Source organism: Hordeum vulgare, chromosome 7H (assembly GCF_904849725.1).
Source record: "Hordeum vulgare subsp. vulgare chromosome 7H, MorexV3_pseudomolecules_assembly, whole genome shotgun sequence".
Lineage (NCBI taxonomy): Eukaryota > Viridiplantae > Streptophyta > Magnoliopsida > Poales > Poaceae > Hordeum > Hordeum vulgare.
Genome location: NC_058524.1, coordinates 620663713 through 620684743, shown reverse-complemented (window position 1 = coordinate 620684743; position 21031 = coordinate 620663713).

Genomic DNA, 21031 nt, shown 5'->3' with positions numbered 1-21031 from the left:
TGATGTAGTCGAACGTCTTTGCGATCCAAATCGCAAGCAGTCCTGCAATCCAATCATGATCTAGTACCGAACGGACGGCACCTCCGCGTCCAGCACATGTACGGCTCGATAACGATCTCCACCTTCTTGATCCAGCAAGAGGGGGTGGAGAGGTAGATGAGTTCTCCGGCAACACGACGGCATGGTGGAGGTGGTGGTGAACTAATCCGGCAGTGCTTTGCCGAGCTCTACCGAACTAATCTAGACGAAGAAGACGATCTATGGAGGAGAGGGTAGCACGTGGCTTTTCAGGTGGTGGATGCCCTCAAAACCTCCACTATATATAGGAGGAAGGGGTAGGTGGGCTAGTCTTGGCCGGTTCGACTGAAGTGCGAGGAGAGTCCAGCACCCTTGGCAGGAGGACTCCTCCACCTCCTCTATCAAGCCTTGGCGCATAGGCCTCTTGGGGTTGGCTTCTCAAGCCCACCAAAGGTTGGTGCACCACCTCCTAGGCCCATGTGCCCCCTAGGGTGGGTGGACCCCTCCGGGTGGACCCCCTGAACCCTTTCGGCACTCCTGGTACAATACCGAAAATCCCCGAAACTATTCCAGAACCCCAATACCACTTCCCTATATATAAATCTTTACCTCCGGACCATTCCGGAGCTCCTCGTGACGTCCGGGATCTCATCCAGATCTCCAAACAACCTTCGGTCACCATCACACATAACTCAATAATACCGGAACGTCACCGAACCTTAAGTGTGCAAACCCTGCGGGTTCGAGAGCTATGTAGACATGACCGAGACACTCTCCGGTCAATAACCAATAGCGGGACTTGGATGCCCATATTGGTTCGTTCATATTGTACGAAGATCTTTATCGGTTGAACCTCTATGTCAAGGATTCAGTTAATCTTGTATGTTGTTCCCTTTGTCCATCGGTATGTTACTTGCCCGAGATTCGATCGTCGGTATCTGCATACCTAGTTCAATCTCATTACCGGCAAGTCTCTTTGCCCATTCCATAATACAAGATCCTGCGACTAACTCCTTAGTCACATTGCTTGCAAGCTTCTTGTGATGTTGTATTATTGAGTGGGCCCTAGAGATACCTCTCTGTCATACAGAGTGAGAAACCCCAGTCTCGATCCACGCCAACCCAATAGACACCCTCAGAGATACCTGTAGAGCACCTTTATAGTCACCTAGTTACGTTGCGACGTTTGATACACACAAGGCATTCCTTAGATGTCTTGGAGTTGCATGATATCATGGTCATAGGAACAGATACTTGACATGCACAAAACAGTAGCAATAAACTGACACGATCACATGTTGCGTTCATAGTTTGGGTCTTGTCCATCACATAATTCTCCTAATGATGTGACCTCGTTATCAAATGACAACACTTGTCTATGGCTAGGAAACCTTGACCATCTTTGATCATCGAGCTAGTCCATGAGAGGTTACCAGGGACAGTGTGTTGTCTATGTATCCACACATGTATCTGAGTTTCCAATCAGTACAATTCTAGCATGGATAATAAACGATTATCTTGAACAAGGAAATATAATAATAACTACTTTATTATTGCCTCTAGGGCATAATTCCAACAGTCTCTCACTTGCACTAGAGTCAATAATCTAGCTCACATCACTATGTGATTTACATTGTAATGAATCTAACACCCATACGGTTCTGGTGTTGATCATGTTTCGCTCATGGAAGAGGCTTAGTCAATGGATCTGCAACATTCAGATCCATGTGCACTTTGCAAATACTTATGTCCTCCTCCTTGATGTAATCGCGGATGGAATTGAAGCGTCGCTTTATGTATCTGGTCCTCTTGTGAAACCTTGGTTCCTTGGCTAGAGCAATGGCACCAGTGTTGTCACAGAACAGAGTCATTGGATCCAGTGCATTGGGCACAACTCCAAGATCTGTCATGAACTCCTTCACTGAGAACAAATATGTATCCGGATTGAGACTTAGAGTCATCCGGATCAGTGTCAAAGTTCGCATCGACGTAACCTTTTACGACGAGCTCTTGATCACCTCCATACAAGAGAAACATTCTCTTTAGTCCTTTTCAGGTACTTCAGAATGTTCTTGACCGTTGTCCATTGTTCCATTCCTAGATCACTTTGAAACCTTCCCGCCATACTTATGGCAAGTCTGACATCACGTCTTGTGCACAACATTGCATACATGATAGAGCCTATGGCTGAAGCATAGGGGACGACACTCGTCTTTCCTCTATCTTCTGCATTCACTCGTCATTGAGTCTTAGTCAACTTCACACCTTGCAATACAGGCAAGAACCCTTTCTTGGACTGTTCCATTTTGAACTTCTTCAAAACTTTGTCAATGTATGTGCACTACGAAAGTCCTATTAAGCGTCTAGATCTATCTGTGTAGATCTTGATGCCTGATATGTAAGCAACTTCTCCCAGGCCCTTCATTGAAAAACTCTTGTTCAAATAATTCTTTACGCTTCCCAAAAGTTCTATATTGTTTCCAATGTGCAATATGTCATCCACATATAATATTAGAAACGCTATAGAGCTCCCACTCACTTTCTTGTGAATACAAGCTTCTCCATAAACTTGTATAAACCCAAATGCCTTGATCACCTCATCAAAGCACTGATTCCAACATCGAGATGCTTGCACCAGTCCATAAATGGATCGCTGGAGTTTGCATACTTTGTCAGCATTCTATGGATCAACAAATCCTTCCGGTTGCATCATATACAACTCTTCTTAAGGAAACCGTTTAGGAACGCTGTTTTGACATCCATCTCCCAAATTTCATAATTGAAAAATGCAGCTATTGCTAACATGATTCTGATGGACTTAAGCATCGCTATGGGTGAGAAAGTCTCATCGTAGTCAACTCCTTGAACTTGTGAAAACCCCTTTGCCACAAGTCGAGCTTTATAGACAGTGATATTACCGTCCGCGTTTGTCTTCTTCTTAAAGATCCATTTATTCTGAATGGCCTTTCGCCCTTCACATAATACTTCCAAAGTCCACACTTTGTTTTCATACATGGATCATATATCAGATTTCATGGCCTCTAACCATTTGTTGGAATCCGGGCCCACCATCGCTTCTCCATAGCTTGTAGGTTCATCATTGTTTAACAACATGACTGATAAGACAGGGTTACCGTACCACTCATGAGCAGTACATGTCCTTGCCGACCTATGAGGTTCGATAGCAACTTGATCTGAAGCTACATGATCATCATCATCAGCTTCATCTTCAACTGATGTAGGCTCCACACAAACATCTTTCTGCGATGCACTACTCTCTGGTTGAAGCAACAGTTCTACAACCTCATCAAGTTCTATCTTCCTCCCACTCAATTCTTTCGAGAGAAACTGTTTCTCAAGAAAAGTTCCATTTTTAGCTACAAACACTTTGCCTTCGGATTTGGGATAGAAGATATACCCAACTGCCTCTTTTGGGTATCCTATGAATATATTTCTCCGTTTCAAAAATTTAAGAAACGACAACTTTGGTTTCTTGCCAAACCACAGTTAATATGGTGTCGTCTCAACGGATTTTGATGGTGTCATATTTAAAGTGAATACAGCTGTCTCTAATGCATAACCCCAAAATGATAACGGCAAATCGACAAGAGACATCATAGAATGCACCATACACTACTAGGAAAAGGCCTGCTAATGGCGCACCTATTTTGGCTACTAATGGCGCACTATAGGTGCGCCACTAGCATCACGCCATTAGATTTTTTTACTAATGACGCACCACAAGTGCGCCATTAGTATACCACAAGTGCGCCATTAGTATCTGGTATACTAATGGCGCACCAGGCAGTGCGTCATCAGTATTGCTCACGGTGCGCCATTAGTATGCCTCCCAATTGCGCCATTAGTATGCCTCTCAGGTGCGCCATTAGTATGCCTCCCAGGTGCGCCATTAGTATGCCTCCCAGGTGCGCCATTACTATGCCTCCGAGGTGCGCCATTAGTATGCCTCCCAGGTGCGCCATTAGTATAGCCCATGGTGCTCCATTAGTATCTGGTATTCTAGCATATATATGTTTTGTTTCAAAACCACAAATTCAACAGCACATAACATATATATCAAATATATAATACATAATATGTGCCCAATAGTTTTACTGATCCATAACACATAGCATATATGCAAAGTTGCATAACAAATTTCATGATCCATATATCAAAACTCCATAGCATTCACATCCAAAATTCCATAGCATCCATATATACATATAGTTCCATAGCATCCATACATACATAGCTCCATAGAAAATATAATACACAACGATACTTTGCGGGCATTAGTAAGTCATATTTGGCACTAGCAAGAGCCTTGAGCGCAGGCTTCAGGTTGGTTTGGTAGGTGGTACCAAGGATCTCAGCTGGGGAGGATCCTTTTGCATTTACCTCGTACTGAAAATCAATATTGGGTTTCAACCTGCAAAATGGCACAACAGTGTTTGACAGTAAGGCAACAAGCTCTACATATATATTGACGAAACAAGATTCAAAGAATAAACAACAGAACCACAATAAAATGAGTCTGCCACTAAGCACGACAATACTTAAGAATACTGCATTACATAAAATCTTTCCCGGCGATGTTTGGCAGTTACTAGCTAGAGATTTACACAAGGGAAATTCACCATAGAGAACTCTCATGGTCATGCCTTTGGTAAGGAACTAAGGACCACATCAGTGCAGATCCAATGCCATTTATGTAGTAGCAATGAACAACATGGACTAGTGGTTAACGGTCAGCCTTCAAAATATAGGAAACAGAAACTAACAACAAAAGAGTATATACCTTTACAGAAACTAACAACAAAATATAGGAAACAGAAACTAACAACAACATGGACCAGTGGCATATGTGTTTGGAGGCAGCAATATATTTACAAGTTTAGAGCAGTATATACCTTTACTGATTTGAAGAGTTAAAACGAATATTATTATCAATGTAAATAATTACACCTGATACGCTAATCTGCACAACACAGTCCAGACTCCATCTATAAGCAATACTATCTTAAAAGAACAGAGCAGCAAATCTGCAACTTAAACTAAATCTTCTCTGACTCTAAGGTGGGCTTAACAATGTAATACAAAAAGAATGTACTCCCTTCGTTCCTAAATATAAGTCTTTTAAAAGTTTCTACTAAAAAACTACATACGGATGTATATAGACATACATTAGAGTGTAGATTCAATCATTTTGCTCCGTATGTAGGAACGGAGGGAGTAGCTGCTGAACAACTTACAGAGTTAGCCAGTTCTAAGAAACCAAGTAAATTCTGAAGAAAAAGTTGCTTGTGCTGCTGCCATCTTCTAAAATGCATGGCATGGGTCACTCATTTAAAGAGGCATTTGACGCCATAGAGACACTTACAGGTAATAGATTTAACATGTAAATCGATGCAGGGGCGGACCCACGTTATGACGAGTGGGGGCCCAGGACCCCACTCAACTTCGTGTAGTCCCACTATAAACATCGATGCCAGCCAGCAGGCCCCCGGTCAGGCTAAAGCGGGTGCCCCCACTCCATCATCCCGTCTGTAAAAGCCCATGAAAAAGAAGCAAACCAAAGTGAGAAAAATAATAAAGGAATGTGTAATAAGGGGATGTATGTGCGGCAACACACAGCGGTGAACGCGAGGAGAAGCTGGCTGCTACTTGCCGCTTCGACTCTTGGGAGATCAATTAATAGGCTGAAAATCAAGTACACAAAGAAACGAATCGTCAACTCCTAAAGTGCCCATCCCCAAGCTTATTCATCTCATCCCAACTCCTAAAGTCAATCCGGCATGACATTAAATTGGTAGGTTAAATTGTACCGTTCGGGAATCATTTCAAAGAAATTTAATCTGGCAATCCATTTTATTACTAGTATTTGCATGTTGTCCTGCTAGTCTGCCACTACTAGCACACTTTCTATCTATTTTTACAGTCAATACTTTAATTATTTGATAGGGAACAAGCAAGAAGTTGTTGGAATTAGCTAAGCTTTATCTTGATGATCTCAATCACAGAGATATGGTAGTCTTGACTTGAGCATGAACTTGATCTCTTCATATATAATATACTTCATGATACAAGGTTTTCAAGCTTGGACAAAATATGTGATTGGGCTAAACAGATGGTGGATACCTGGACTCTGAGTCAGGCACCAGATGAACACATCAGTGGCCTCCTTGGCGAGCTCTGCATTATCTGAACATAATTCACGAGATCAACCAGGTCCCTGCATAAGGTAGATAAAGTCTTCGTAAGGCACCCAACGTTCTGAAAAGATTAAGATACAACTGTTCATGCATTTCATGAGATAAAAGAAGCTTTCTAACCTGGTTAGCAGAGTGATGATGTTAATGCTTTTTGCTCATTTAGAAATCTCTCCAAGGACGGAATTAACTATGTTGATGAGTTCCTCCGGTCCGTCCTTATCAGGTGTTATACGGGAGTACCAAAGATCTGCTACCCACTCTGTGACAAGATGCCTTGTGAACTGTTCAAATGCTGCTTCAACTTGAGGCGAATTCACCTTGCTCCTCCAACCAGTACTTCCACTCTTCTTGTCAGGGGAGGTTTTTCTTAGTTCAATACTTTTTGTTTTGGCAAGTGGGCGACTGGTACCATGGTCTGTGGCAGTTGTGCTCTTTCTACGGAAGTCATAGTCAAGTGATAGGTAGCGAAACAGAACTATCAAAGATATGGCGAATGGGAAGTTAATCCAAACTGAAGAGCTTGTCACTTTAATGGAGAAAGTCAGGCATTCAGCACAGCCATGAGGGAGCAATAATATTTAAACAGAGTTAAAAAAATGTGTGACGGCAATATAAATCTGCCTTGATATGTACAACCTTTCGTTTTTGGCAACTTTTAGAAAGACTTGATAAAATTGCTAGTCATATTTCAATTTAACATGGAACCTACATGTCTAGCTCGTATGTTCCTAGTCTTTAGACTACACCATGTATTCCATGGTATAATCCGGCTACAACTATCAGCAAATATACTCCACCTTATACAATTTCATCACAAACTTGAATCATCCTCAGGTAGCAGTAAAAATTACGATGCCCCAAAGAATTCACCAATCATCTAGAATGGAAAAGCAAACAACCTACTCGGAGCTAAGTCCAGTCTACAAATTCCCAATGCAACATTTAAAACTCACTACAGGTTCCAGGCATCTTGAAATAGTAGTAAAATTTCCGACGACAGCCCAGAGAACTCACACCAATGAGAACTCACACCAATCGTCTAGAATGGAAGTAATCAAGCTAAGTCGAGCCTACCGATTCCCAATGCAACAAATCACAACACCAATTGAACAAACCAATAGTGCTACTCCACGGATGCGCGTGAAATGATGCCTCCCCAAATCAGCGCCTGCGCATCAGGGGCAACGACGACCGACCGGCCGAAATCAAGGGCGCGAGCCCCGACGTGAGGCCGAGACCGCCGGCGGGGGCGTAAGTAGCCTAGGGTTTGGGGGTGGGGGAGGGGGCTCACGGGACATGAGGAAGGCGAGCCCGAAGGCGAAGACGAGGAGCAGCACGACCCGCTTCTTCCCCTCCTCCGCCAGGTCGCGCACCGTGTGCGCCGCCCTCGGTGCGCCGCCCGGCGTCGCCATCCTCCCGCGTGACGGCGGGTGGGGACGAGGCGGCCCCTCCTTGGCGGGCTCGACAGGGCGCCGGTCGAGGCTGCGGTGGGGCGCCGGTCGAGCGGGTGGGGGGAGTTGGTAGAGGGAGGGGTGGGGCGCCGGTGGAGCAGGCTCTGTTGAGGGCGCCGCTGAGATCTGGGGAGGCTGCGGGAGGGAGAGGGCAGGGGATAGCGCACGGTCGATTTGGGAAAAAAATCATTGGCGCACGGTCGATTTGGGGAAAGCCCGCCTGATATTTCGGCTATGTCCCGCGTTTTTTTTTGCAAAAATACTAATGGCGCACCACCTACAAATGCCTAGTTACTAATGGCGCACCACGTGGTGGTGCGCCATTAGTAGTTTTGCAAAAAAAATATAGTAGTGGCGCACTGGGTTCCCCGTCGCGCCCTCCGGGATGGTGGCCCCGGGCGGCAGCATCCGCCGCAACATCTCCTCCGAGGTCACCGTCTCCGCCTTGCTGGCCATCTCCCCCTCCCCTTCCTCCGGCGCAAAGGCGCAATCCGCCGAACACCCACCGGGCAAGGGCGCAATCCAGCAAGACTCGGAAAAGCTCTAACCTTTGGTGGGGAATTCCTCGGCTTTGCAGTCGTGGTCGCCGCCGCCGCCTATCCGTCCTGGCTTGCACGGACGACGGTCAAGGCCCTGCGCTCCCCGCCCCGCCAACCACCACCACACATCGCCAAGCGGGACCCTCGCCGGTCAACCGGAGACGCGGGGGAGGGAGGGGAGGAAAGAGCGAGAGAAATCCGGGGCGTGGACGAGCGGGATCTCTCCGGGGCGTGGACGAGCGAGGCGGTATCTCGGTTGGATTTGGGAGAGGAGAGGCAAGGGCAGATGCAGAGAGCAGTGCAGGTTAGCAATGGCGCACCCCCGAGTGGTGCGCCATTAGACTTTTTTTGATAGCAATCGCGCATTCCCATGCAGTGCACCATTAGTAATCTTTTTTTATATAGCAATAGCGCATCCCAGAGAGGTACGCCATTAGTAATCTTTTTTTTGGATAGCAATGGCGCATCCCAGAGAGGTGCGCCATTCGTAATATATATTTTTTGGATAGCAATGGCGCTTGGGGGGGGGGGGAGGGAGGGGTGGGTGGTGCGCTCGACCGATTACTGGGCATCTACACATTTAGAGAATAGTTTAGCATTGCACATCCTACTAGAATGAAAATATCACCTGCTTTGTGTTCCACGTGAAAAGTGATTCCAAATTTGCAGATAGACTGAAGGTCAAGGTCACCTGTCACATTTGTTTTCAGAAATTTGTCAGTGGTGCTACAATAGAAGTACTCCCTCCGTTCGTTTTGAAACAGGGCGGCGTAAAAGCACAAACCTTGTCGTTCCCATTGATCTGTTTGTGGAATCGATTTATCTTCATTACCTACGGGAGCACAAGAGAATCAATAATCAGGCTTTACTACATGTATAAAACAGGAAAAAGCAGGGGGGTTGAAGGCGTGCGTTCCACAACAACGAGAAAATCATGTCTGATAAAGCAACAAACTTTCCGGTGACCGCAAGGAACAAGCCATGGAATCTGAACCCAACTTTCATACAACTCGTAAGAGTCTAAACACTTGTACTCGTATAGAATACTAGGTAAACGAATATCCTGGTACAATGAACCTGCCCTGCCAAGATGCATCCGGGTAGATCGGCGAATTCACGGACAAAGAACCGGCCAGATCCCCAAAAGCTCACCCCCACCGACGACGTCAAGCCCCAAACCCTACTACTAGGCTCCTCACAGGATCGCGAAAATCCGGTGTTACTACTGGCGACACCACCTCCGCGAATCGCGTGACAGATTCAGGCGAGCGCTCGCGGTTCAGAGGGCTCAACTGTAGAAGAGCGCTCTAGAGAGAGGCCAGGAGAGGGGAGGGGCGGACGGCATACGTACGTGGGCTTGGGCCTCGACGGAGGGGACGTGGAAGGCATCGAGTGCGGAGGCGGCGGCGCAGGCGGCGACGAGGAGGAGCGGCGTCTCCATGGACGAGGGCGAGGGCAGAGGATAGGCGAGGGTGGGGGAGGGGGTGGCGGCATCTCCGTGGACGAGGGTGGGGGAGGGGAGGGCGGCGGCGGCGTCTCCGTGGATGAGGGTGGGGGAGGGGGTGGGCGGCGTCTCCGTGGACGAGGGCGAGGGCACAGGAGAGGCGAGGACATAGGGGTTAGGAATGACGCACCCCGAGCGGTGCGCCATTAGAATGTTTTTTTTATAGCAGTGGCGCATCCTCATGAAGTGCGTCATTAGTAAATTTTTTTATATAGCAATGGCGCATCCCAGAGAGGTGCGCCATTAGTAATCTTTTTTTTGGATAGCAATGGCGCACCCAGAGAGGTGCGCCATTAGTAATTTTTTTTGGATAGCAATGGCGCTTGGGTGGGAGGGAGGGGGTGGGTGGTGCGCTCGGCCGATTCCGTTTGGGGGAACCGAGCGAGGAGACACGGGAGGGTGCGGGGGGTCGGCGGCGGCGGTGGAGCGGGGGAGGGTGTGGGGGGTCGTCGACGGCGGTGGAGCGGGGGAGGGTGCGGGGGGTCGGCGGCGGCGGTGGAGCGGGGGAGGGTGCGAGGGGTCGTCAGCGGCGGTGGAGCGGGGGAGGGTGCGGGGGGTCGTCGGTGGCGGTGGAGCCCGGGAGGGTGCGGGGGGTCGTCGGTGGCGGTGGAGCCCGGGAGGGTGCGGGGGGTCGTCGGTGGCGGTGGAGCTGGCCGGGGAGGGTGCGGGGGGTCGGCGGCGGCGGTGGAGCGGGGGAGGGTGTGGGGGGGCGTCGGTGGCGGTGGAGCGGGCCAGGGAGGGTGCGGGGGGTCGTCAGCGGTGGTGGAGCGGGGGAGGGTGCGGTGGGTGCTCGGCGGCGGTGGAGCGGGGGAGGGTGCGGGGGGACACTATTGGGACACTATGATGCAAATGAGGTGAGGAGGAGGAGGCACCCGAGACAAGCTTGGAGGAGGAGGTGGAGAGAATGAAAGTGGGGAAAGTGAGTGTGGTAGGTGGCTGTCCAAAATATCTAGCTGGTCCCAGGTTACTAATAGCCCTTTTTCTAGTAGTGAACCGCAGGACGATCATACCCCCGATGGTCATCGTGCGGACCATGGTCGCCTCGGGGTAGAGCAAAACGATATTTTAGAACCAAATTTTTTTTGGCATGACTTTGCCTAAAAATAGGACAAAAAAGAATGCATAGTGCCAAATTCTCGCCGAAACGGAAATGAATCAACATTCCGGGAAAATATTGGCAACTATCGCATTTCAAATACCGGTACCTGCAAACACAAACATATATGCAACACCACAAACATATGCAACACCACAAACATACGTAGATCTAGCTAGGCCATAAAAAGTGCATGTGCACGTTGTTGGAGGGAGAAAAAAGTAGATCTACAACATAAAAGCTTTCCCCTTACTTACCTATCAAAAAAGGTAATTTAACCAAATTTGGGTGAATCTATGATGCAAATGAGGTGAGGAGGAGGAGGCACCCGAGACAAGCTTGGAGGAGGAGGTGGAGAGAATGAAAGTGGGGAAAGTGAGTGTGGTAGGTGGCTGTCCAAAATATCTAGCTGGTCCCAGGTTACTAATGGCGCACCACCTACATATGCGCCATTAGTAACCCTGGTTACTAATGGCGCACCTCCTCTGGTGCGCCATTAGTAGTTCTGCAAAAAAAAAAGTAGTAGCGCACCACCAACAGATGCGCCATTAGTAACACTGGTTACTAATGGCACACTAGATGTGGTGCGCCATTTGTAGTTTGCAAAAAAAACCCAAAAAATTTTTATAGTAGTGGCGCACTACTAACAGATGCGCCATTAGTAACCCTGGTTACTAATGGCGCACCAGCTGCTGGGGCGCCATTAGTAGTTTTGCAAAAAAAATAAAAAAAATATAGTAGTGGCGCACCGAGTGTGTGGTGCGCCATTAGTGTCCATCACACTAATGGCACACCTCACATGGTGCGCCACTACTAATAGTAGTGGCGCACTGCTTGTGTGGTGCGCCATTAGTATCTATATCATCTATAGCCCTTTTCCTAGTAGTGATATCTAATAAAGTATGATTACGATGTTCGGACACACCATTACGCTGTGGTGTTCCAAGTGGTATCAACTGTAAAACAATTCCACATTGTCTTAAGTGAGTGCCAAACTCATAACTCAGATATTCTCCTCCTCGATCAGATCGTAGGAATTTAATCTTCTTGTTATGATGATTCTCTTCACTCTGTAATTGCTTGAACTTTTCAAACATTTGTGACTTGTGTTTCATTAAGTAAATATACCCATACCTACTTAAGTCAATTGTGAAGGTGAGAAAATAACAATATCCATCGTGCGCCTCAATGCTCATCGGTCCGCACACATCAGTATGTATGATTTCTAATAAGTCACTTGCGTGCTCCATTGTTACGGAGAACAGAGTCTTAGTCATCTTGCCCATGAGGCATGGTTCACATGTGTCAAGTGATTCAAAATCAAGTGACTCCAAAAGTTCATCAATATGGAGTTTCTTCATGCGATTTACACCAATATGACCTAAGAGGCAGTGCCACAAGAAAGTGATACTATCATTATCAACTCTACATCTTTTGGCATCAATGTTATGAACATGTGTGTCATCACTATCGAGATTCAATAAGAATAAACCCCTCACATTGGGTGCATGACCATAAAAGATATTACTCATATAAATAGAACAACCATTATTCTTTGATTTAAATGAGTAACCGTCTCGCAATAAACAAGATCTAGATATAATGTCCATGCTTAGCGCAGGCACTAAAAACAATTATTTAGGTTCATCACTAATCCCGATGGTAATTGAAGTGAGAGCGTGCCGACGACGACCACATCAACCTTGGAACCATTTCCCACGCGCATCGTCATTTCGTCCTTCGCCAACCTTCGTTTATTCGTAGTCCCTGCTTTGATTTGCAAATGTGAGCAACTGAACCGGTATCAAATACCCAGCACTACAAAGAGAGTCGGTGAGGTACACATCAGTAACATGTATATCATATATACCTTGTTTGGCGTTGGTCACCTTCTTGCTGGCCAGATACTTGTAGCAGTTCCGCTTCCAGTGACCAGTCCCCTTGCAATGAAAGAACTCAGTTTCTGGCTTGGGTCCAACCTTGGGTTTCTTCATGGCTGGGGCAACTGCTTTGCCACTCTTCTTGGAGTTACCCTTCTTGCCCTTGCCATTTTTCTTGAAACTAGTGGTTTATTGACCATCAACACTTGATGTTCTTTCTGAATTTCTAACTCAACGAATTTCAACAACACAAACAGCTCGGCGACTGATTTATTCATCCCTTGCATGTTGTAGTCCAACACAAAGCCTTCATAGCTAGGTGGAAGCGATAGAAGAACTCTGTCAGTGATTTCCTCCGGCAGGAGAACAATTCCCAATTCAGGCAGACGGTTAGAATACCCAGACATTCTGAGTATGTGTTCACTAACATACCCTTTCTCCTCTATCTTGCAAGCATAGAACTTATCGGGGGCCTTGATAACCCACAAGTATAGGGGATCGCAATAGTTTTCGAGGGTAGAGTATTCAACCCAAATTTATTGATTCGACACAAGGGAAGCCAAAGAATACTCTTGAGTATTAGCAGTTGAGTTGTCAATTCAACCACACCTGAAAGACTTAGTATCTACAGCAATGTTTTAGTAGCAAAGTAGTATGGTAGTAACGGTAGCGGCGGTAACAGTAGCAGTAGTAATTTGTATAGCAAGTGTGACAACAGTAGTAGTAAAGTAATTTAGCAAGGACCAGTATAGGAAAAGCTCGTAGGAATTGGATCAGTGATGGATAATTATGTCAGATGGCATTCATCATGTAATAGTTATAACATAGGGTGATATGTAACTAGCTCCACTTCGTCAATGTAATGTAGGCATGTATTCCGTATTTAGTCATACATGCTTATGGAAAAGAACTTGCATGACATCTTTTGTCCTACCCTCCCGTGGCAGCGGGGTCCTAATGGAAACTAAGGGATATTAAGGTCTCCTTTTAATAGAGAACCGGAACAAAGCATTAACACATAGTGAATACATGGGATCCTCATACTATGGTCATCTCCGGGAGTGGTTCCGGCTATTGTCACTCCGGGGTTGCCAGGTCATAACACATAGTAGGTGACTACAACTTGCAAGATAGGATCAATTAACACACATATATTGATGAAAACATAATAGGTTCATATCTGAAATCATGGCAGTCGGGCCCTAGTGACAAGCATTAAGCATAGCAAAGTAGTAGCAACATCAATCTTAGAACATAGTGGATACTAGGGATCAAACCCCATCAAAACTAACTCGATTACATGATAGATCTCATCCAACCCATCACCGTCCAGCAAGCCTACGATATGATTGCTCACGAACGATGGAGAGCATCATGGAATTGGCGATGAAGGATGGTTGATGATGACGACGGCGTCGATTTTCCCTCTCCGGAGCCCAGAACGGACTCCAGATCTGCCCTCTGTATCGTGAAACGCGATGAACTCTTCTCTCCTCTTTTTTTCCGGGTGAGAGGGGTTATATGGAGTTGGAGATGAAGTCGGGGGAGCCACGTGGAAAAATCCTCATAAGTTTCCAGGTCATTCCTAGAACTTTTATTTCTGCAAAAAAACAACACCATGGCAGTTCTGCTGAAAATAGCGTCAGTCCGGGTTAGTTTCATTCAAATCATGCAAATTAAAGTCCAAGACAAGGGCAAACAAGTTTGGAAAAGTAGATACGTTGGAGACGTATCAACTCCCCCAAGCTTAAAGCCTTGCTTGTCCTCAAGCAATTCAGTTGATAAACTGAAAGAGACAAAAGAAAAACTTTTACGAACTCTGTTTGATCTTGTTGTTGTAATTATGTCTAACTCATATTCAGATTTTCAGCAAGATCATAAGCTAACCACATAAGCAATGACATTTAGGTATCACGGTATACTCATATCAATGGCGTAATTAACTAGCGAGCAATAATAATAAGTATCAAACGTCAACACTTCAATCAAAATAATCATGATACAATATGAATAAATGGTATCTCGCTAGCCCATTCTGAGAACGCAAAACATAAATGCAGAGCACCTTGAAAGACCAAAGGCCGACTGGAAATTGTAATTCATGGCAAAGAAAATCCAGTCATAGTCATACTCAATATCAATTAATAGCAAAACATATAAATGACGGAGGTGCTCTCTAACTGGTGCTTTTTAATAAGAAGAGGATGACACAACAGAAACGTAAATAGATAGGCCCTTCGCAGAGGGAAGCATTGATTTGCAGAGGTGCCAAAGCTCAAGCTTTTTAAAACAGAGATAAATAATTTTGGGTGGCATGCTTTCATTGTCAACGCAATGACCAAGAGTTTTCACCATCTTCCATGCTACACATATTATAGGCGATTCCCAAACAGAATGGTAAAGTTTTGACTCCCCCACCACCGATCAATCACACTCCACGAGTAGCCGAATCCTCGGGTGCCGTCCATATCAACAACAATCCAGGGGGAGTTTTGTTTGCAATTATATTTTTGATTTGATTTGAGCATGGAACCGGGCATTTCGATTACCGGCCCATTTCTCGTGAGTGATAGTGAATAAACATGTATCAAGGATAACACACCTAGCATGGAAGATACTGACCGCCCCTTGTCACCACATGAGCGGTTCGGGCATACAAAACATATTATTATTTGAAGATTTAGAGAGTGGCACATGCAAATTTACTTGGAACAGCAAGTAGATACCGCATATAGGTAGGTATGATGGACTCATATGGAACAACTTTGGGTTTATGGAAGTGGATGCACAAGCAGTATTCCCGCTTAGTACAAGTGAAGGCTAGCAAAACACTGGGAAGCGACCAACTAGAGAGCGACAATAGTCATCAATATGCATTGAAATTAACCAATGTTGAGTGCAAGCATGAGTAGGATATAAATCACCATAAACATGAATATCATAGAGGCTATGTTGATTTTGTTTCAACTACATGCGTGAACATGTGCCAAGTCAAGCCACTTGAATCATTCAAAGGAGGATACCACCCTATCATACTACATCATAATCATCTTGAAATTCATGTTGGCATCCAAGACAAACCATTATAAGTTCCTAGTTAATTAAGCATGGCATCAGAAACTATGATCTCTAAGTTGTCATTGCAAACATGTTTCTCTCATAACAATGTTGAATTAGGAACGATGAGCTAGTCACATTTACAAAAACAAAATATGTAGAGTTTATACCAGCTTTTCCAGGCTTAGTCACTTCATCATATATCATCATTATTGCCTTTCACTTGCATGACCGAATGATGTGAATATTAATAAGAGTGTTCGTGCATTGGACTAAGCTGGAATCTGCAAGCAAATTCATAGGAGAAGACAAAGTAATATGGCTCTTTGACGGATAAACAATAATGCATATGAGAGCCACTAATCATTTTAATCATGGTCTTCTACCTCGACCCAAAGAAAAAGAAAACTATTTACACGGGAAAGCTCCCAACAAGCAAAAGAAGAATGGGAAATATTTTTGGGTTTTCTTTTTAGTTACCACTAAGCATGCTGGAAAGTAAACTTACAACTATTTTTTTCCTCATTTTTAAACAAACACACGAGAAGAATGCAAGAAAAAGAAATAAACTAGCATGGATGATACAATGGAAGTGTGTGAACACCGACTGTCAAAGTGAATGTGTGAGCATGAATATAAAGTTGGTGAGATACACGTACTCCCCCAAGTTTAGGGTTTTGACCTAAGTTGGTCTAGTTCCACGGCTGGTCCGGGCGATATCCAAAATCATAATGGGGGTTGTACTGGGACGCGGTAGCTACCGCCTGAATAGTTGCCTCACGGAGGCGAGTAGCCTTCACCTTCCTCTCATACTCCTCTGCCTCTCCTCTGGTTATGTAATATCTCTGTTTTCCCTGAAAGTCAAAGAAGGCAGGAGCAGAAAGGGTAATATGGAAAACACGATGTCGGTTAAATATTAACCTGTATAGGAGGGATTCATTATCCCTCTCAAGGAACTGATAACGTATCATAGCGGCGCGATCAAGGAAAGCTGTGTGGACCGGGGGATCTCCTGTGCGGATGGGTATTCCAAGAGAATTTTCTATGCAAGTGGCATAGATCCCACCGAAGAAATCCCCTTCATTAGCATTATTATTTAGCCTCCTAGCAATTATAGCTCCCATGTTGAAACTTCTATCACCCGTTACTGCGCTCTTAAGAATACTAAGGTCAGGTGCGCAGAGGTGACTATGGTCATGCTTGCCGTTAATGCATCTACCTATGAAGAGGGGAAAATAATGTAAGGCATGAAAATGAATGCTTTCCATGGTAGCTTGTGTAATATCTCTAGTTTCTCCAACAGTTATACTAGAAATAAAATCTCTGACCGAAGACTTAGGAGGGTCATTGGGACTACCCCAATCAGGTATCCTGCATAATCTATTAAAATCCTCTAAATCCATAGTATACGATTTGTCATAAAGATCAAACAGTATGGATGTGTCACGGCCAACTGAAAATTTGAATCTACGAACAAAAGAGGCAGTGAATGTAGCATACTATTCACATTTATTGGAGATGAATTCTTCAAGCCCGGTGTTGCGAACAAATGTATCAAACTCGTCCTTGAAACCTGCATCAATCATGAATTTGTCGGAAGGCCATTCACATGGTTGCACCGGTGCGTTCCTCGGCTGATAAGGACCGGGCTCCCGAATTGCGAGACGGGGACCCCTTTTGCTTGAGGAACCACCATGATAGTTCTTCCTAGACATCTTTCTTTTTCTGAAATAATTCTGAAATTTTTAGTGACTCAAAATAAAAGTGAACAAAGTTTAACAAAACTCATAGCAACTACCCCTACAAGTGCCTAGAGGCCATATCATGCATCAAAACTACTTGGGACCAACTAAAATTAACATGCAAAGCTCAAGAACAGGGTCACCAAGGAAGCAATAATGTGCAATGAATAAAGCACTAGAATAAAAACTAATTGGACTAATGGAGGGGTCACATACCAAGGAACAATTCCCCAAAACAGTTTGGTGATTGGGGCTTTGCACAAGGAGATCGAAAAATGCAGCAAAATGATCAAGAACACGGGTTTGAGCTGTGGAATGATTTTTTTGGAGGTAGACGAAGAAGATGGGTGCTGGAATAAGTGGAGGGGGGCCATGTGGGACCCACGAGCCTGCCACGCGCGCCGAGGGGGGTGAGCGCGCCTCCTGGGTTCGTGGCCCACTGGTGCATCCCCCTGACTAGTTATCTATCTCAGAAATTCTTAAATATTCCAGAAAAAATCATACTTGAATTTCAGGGCATTTGAAGAACTTTTATTTTCAGGTCATTTTTTATTGAACGGATAATGCAGAAAACAGGAAAATAATGCTAGATTTATTATTTTTCTACTAAATAAAAGAAAGTAAAAGTTGGGAATAGAAGGTTGTGACTTCTAGATTCATCCATCTCATGGTCGTCAAAAGAAATCCGTCAATGAGGTTGATCAAGTCTCCTTGACAAACTTTTTTTTGAATCACATAAAACCGGAGAATTTTCGAATAATCACTAGGTTACCTCAACGGGTGTGTGCATATCCCCAATAATAAGTATATTATATTTCATCTTGAAAGTAGGTATAGGGAATTCAAAGCGTCCAATAATAATTGATGAAGATTTTTCAATAGCATTAATGCAATGAACTCGATATTGTTTCTTCGGAAAGTGCACCGTGTGCTCATTACCATTAACATGGAAAGTGACATTGCCTTTGTTGCAATCATTAACAGCCCCTGCAGTGTTCAAAAACGGTCTTCCAAGGATGACCGCCATGGCATCATCCTCGGGAATATCAAGAATAACAAAGTCCGTTAAGATAGTAACGTTCGCAACCACAACATGCACATACTCGCAAATGCCGATAGGTAAAGCAGTTGATTTGTCGGCCATTTGCAAAGAAATTTCAGTAGGTGTCAACTTATCCAATTCAAGTCTACGATATAAAGAGAGAGGCATAACACTAACACCGGCTCCAAGATCACATAAAGCAGTTCTAACATAATTTCCTTTAATGGAGCAAGGTATAGTGGGCACTCCGGGATCACCTAGTTTCTTAGGAGTCCCACCCTTAAAAGTGTAATTAGCAAGCATGGTGGAAATCTCAACATCAAGTATCTTTCTTTTATTAGTCACAATATCTTTCATGTACTTAGCATAAGGAGACATTTTAAGCATATCAGTCAAACGCATTTGCAAAAAGATAGGTCTAATCATTTCAACAAAGCGCTCAAAATCCTCATCATCCTTTATCTTGGATGGTTTGGGAGGAAAGGGCATGGGTTTCTGAATCCATGGTTCTCTTTCTTTACCATGCTTCCTAGCAATAAAATCATTCTTATCATATCTCTTGTTCTTAGGTTGTGGGTTATCAAGATCAACAACAGGTTCAATCTCCACATCATTATCATTACTAGGTTAAGCATCAACATGAACACCATTATCAATATTATAACTAGGCTCGTGTTCATCACCAGATTGTGTTTCGGCATCAGAAATAGAAACATCATTTGGATTCTCAGGTGTAACAGCAACAGGTTTACTAGCATGCAAGTTCCTATCATCTTTCTTTTTCTTCCTATTACCAGGATGACTAGGTGCATCAGTATTAACTCCTTGAGAATCTTGTTCAATTCTCTTAGGATGGCCCTCGAGATACATAGGTTCCTGAGTCATTATACTACCTCTAGTAACAACTCTAACAGAATTATCATTCAATTCATTAAGAAAGTCATTTTGTGCCTTAAGTACTTGTTCTACTTGAGTAGTGACCATAGAAGCATGTTTACCAATAAGCTTAAGATCATTAACATTTCTACCCACACAAGCACTTATATGATTAATCATACGAGCATTTTGTTTCACTTGTCTGCTAACATAATCATTAAAACTTTGTTGTTTGGCAACAAAGTTATCAAATTCATCTAAGCATAAGCTAGCAGGTTTATCATAAGGAATATCACTCTCATTGAATCTACGAAGAGAATTTACCTCTACTACCTGTGTCGGGTTATCAAGACCATGTATTTATTCAATAGGTGGTAGATTCTTAACATCTTCAGATTTAATACCTTTCTCTTGCATAGATTTCTTGGCTTCTTGCATATCTTCAGGACTGAGGAATAGAATACCTCTTTTCTTCGGAGTTGGCTTCGGAGGTGGTTCGGGAATAGTCCAAGCATTATCATTGCTCAAGATATTATTCAATAGAATTTAAGCTTGTCCCACAGTTCGTTCCCTGAAAACACAACCAACACAACTATCTAGGTGGTCCCTAGAAGCATCGGTTAGTCCATTATAAAAGATATCAAGTATTTCATTTTTCTTAAGAGGGTGATCAGGCAAAGCATTCAGTAACTAGACAAGCCTCCCCCAATCTTGTGGGAGACTCTCTTGTTCAATTTGCACAAAGTTATACATATCCTGCAAGGCAGCTTGTTTCTTATGGGCAGGAAAATATTTCTCAGAGAAGTAGTATATCATATCCTGGGGACTACGCACACAACCAGGAGCAAGAGAAGTAAACCAAGTTTTAGCATCACCCTTTAGTGAGAGAGGAAACAACTTAAGGATATAGTAATAGCAATTTTTTCCTCATTAGTGAATAGGGTGGCTATATCATTCAGTTTAGTAAGATGTGCTACAACAGTTTCAGATTCATAACCATGAAAAGGATCAGATTCAACCAAAGTGATTAACTTAGGATTGACAGAGAATTCATAATCCTTATCAGTAACAAAGATGGGTGAAGCTAGCAAACTTAGGATCATATTTCATTCTAGCATTCAAAGATTTTTCTTTCCACCTGCGTTATAAATTCTCAAGATCATAGCTATCCTTACAAGCAAGAAAGTCTTCCGATACCTCTCCACTATTGGAAAACAGTTTTTTGCCATCTGCCAAATCTTTGCCGTCTGCTAGCTGATGGCAAAGAGTGTCTTTGCCGTCAGCTTCCACAAAGCGGACGTCAAAGCACTGGCTGATGGCATAGAGTGTTTTTGCCATCAGTCACCTCTTTGCCGTCAGCTAGCAGACAACAAAGAGTCTCACAGCAGACGACAAACATGTAGATGGGCCCACCTGACCGCGGGAACGTTAGGGCAAACTGAAGTCCCTTCTTTGCCGTCTGCTAGCGGACGGCAAAGAGTCTAGACTCTTTGCCTGTTGGGGAACGTCGCATGGGAAACAAAAATTTTCCTACGCGCACGAAGACCTATCATGGTGATGTCCATCTACGAGAGGGGATGAGTGATCTACGTACCCTTGTAGATCGTACAG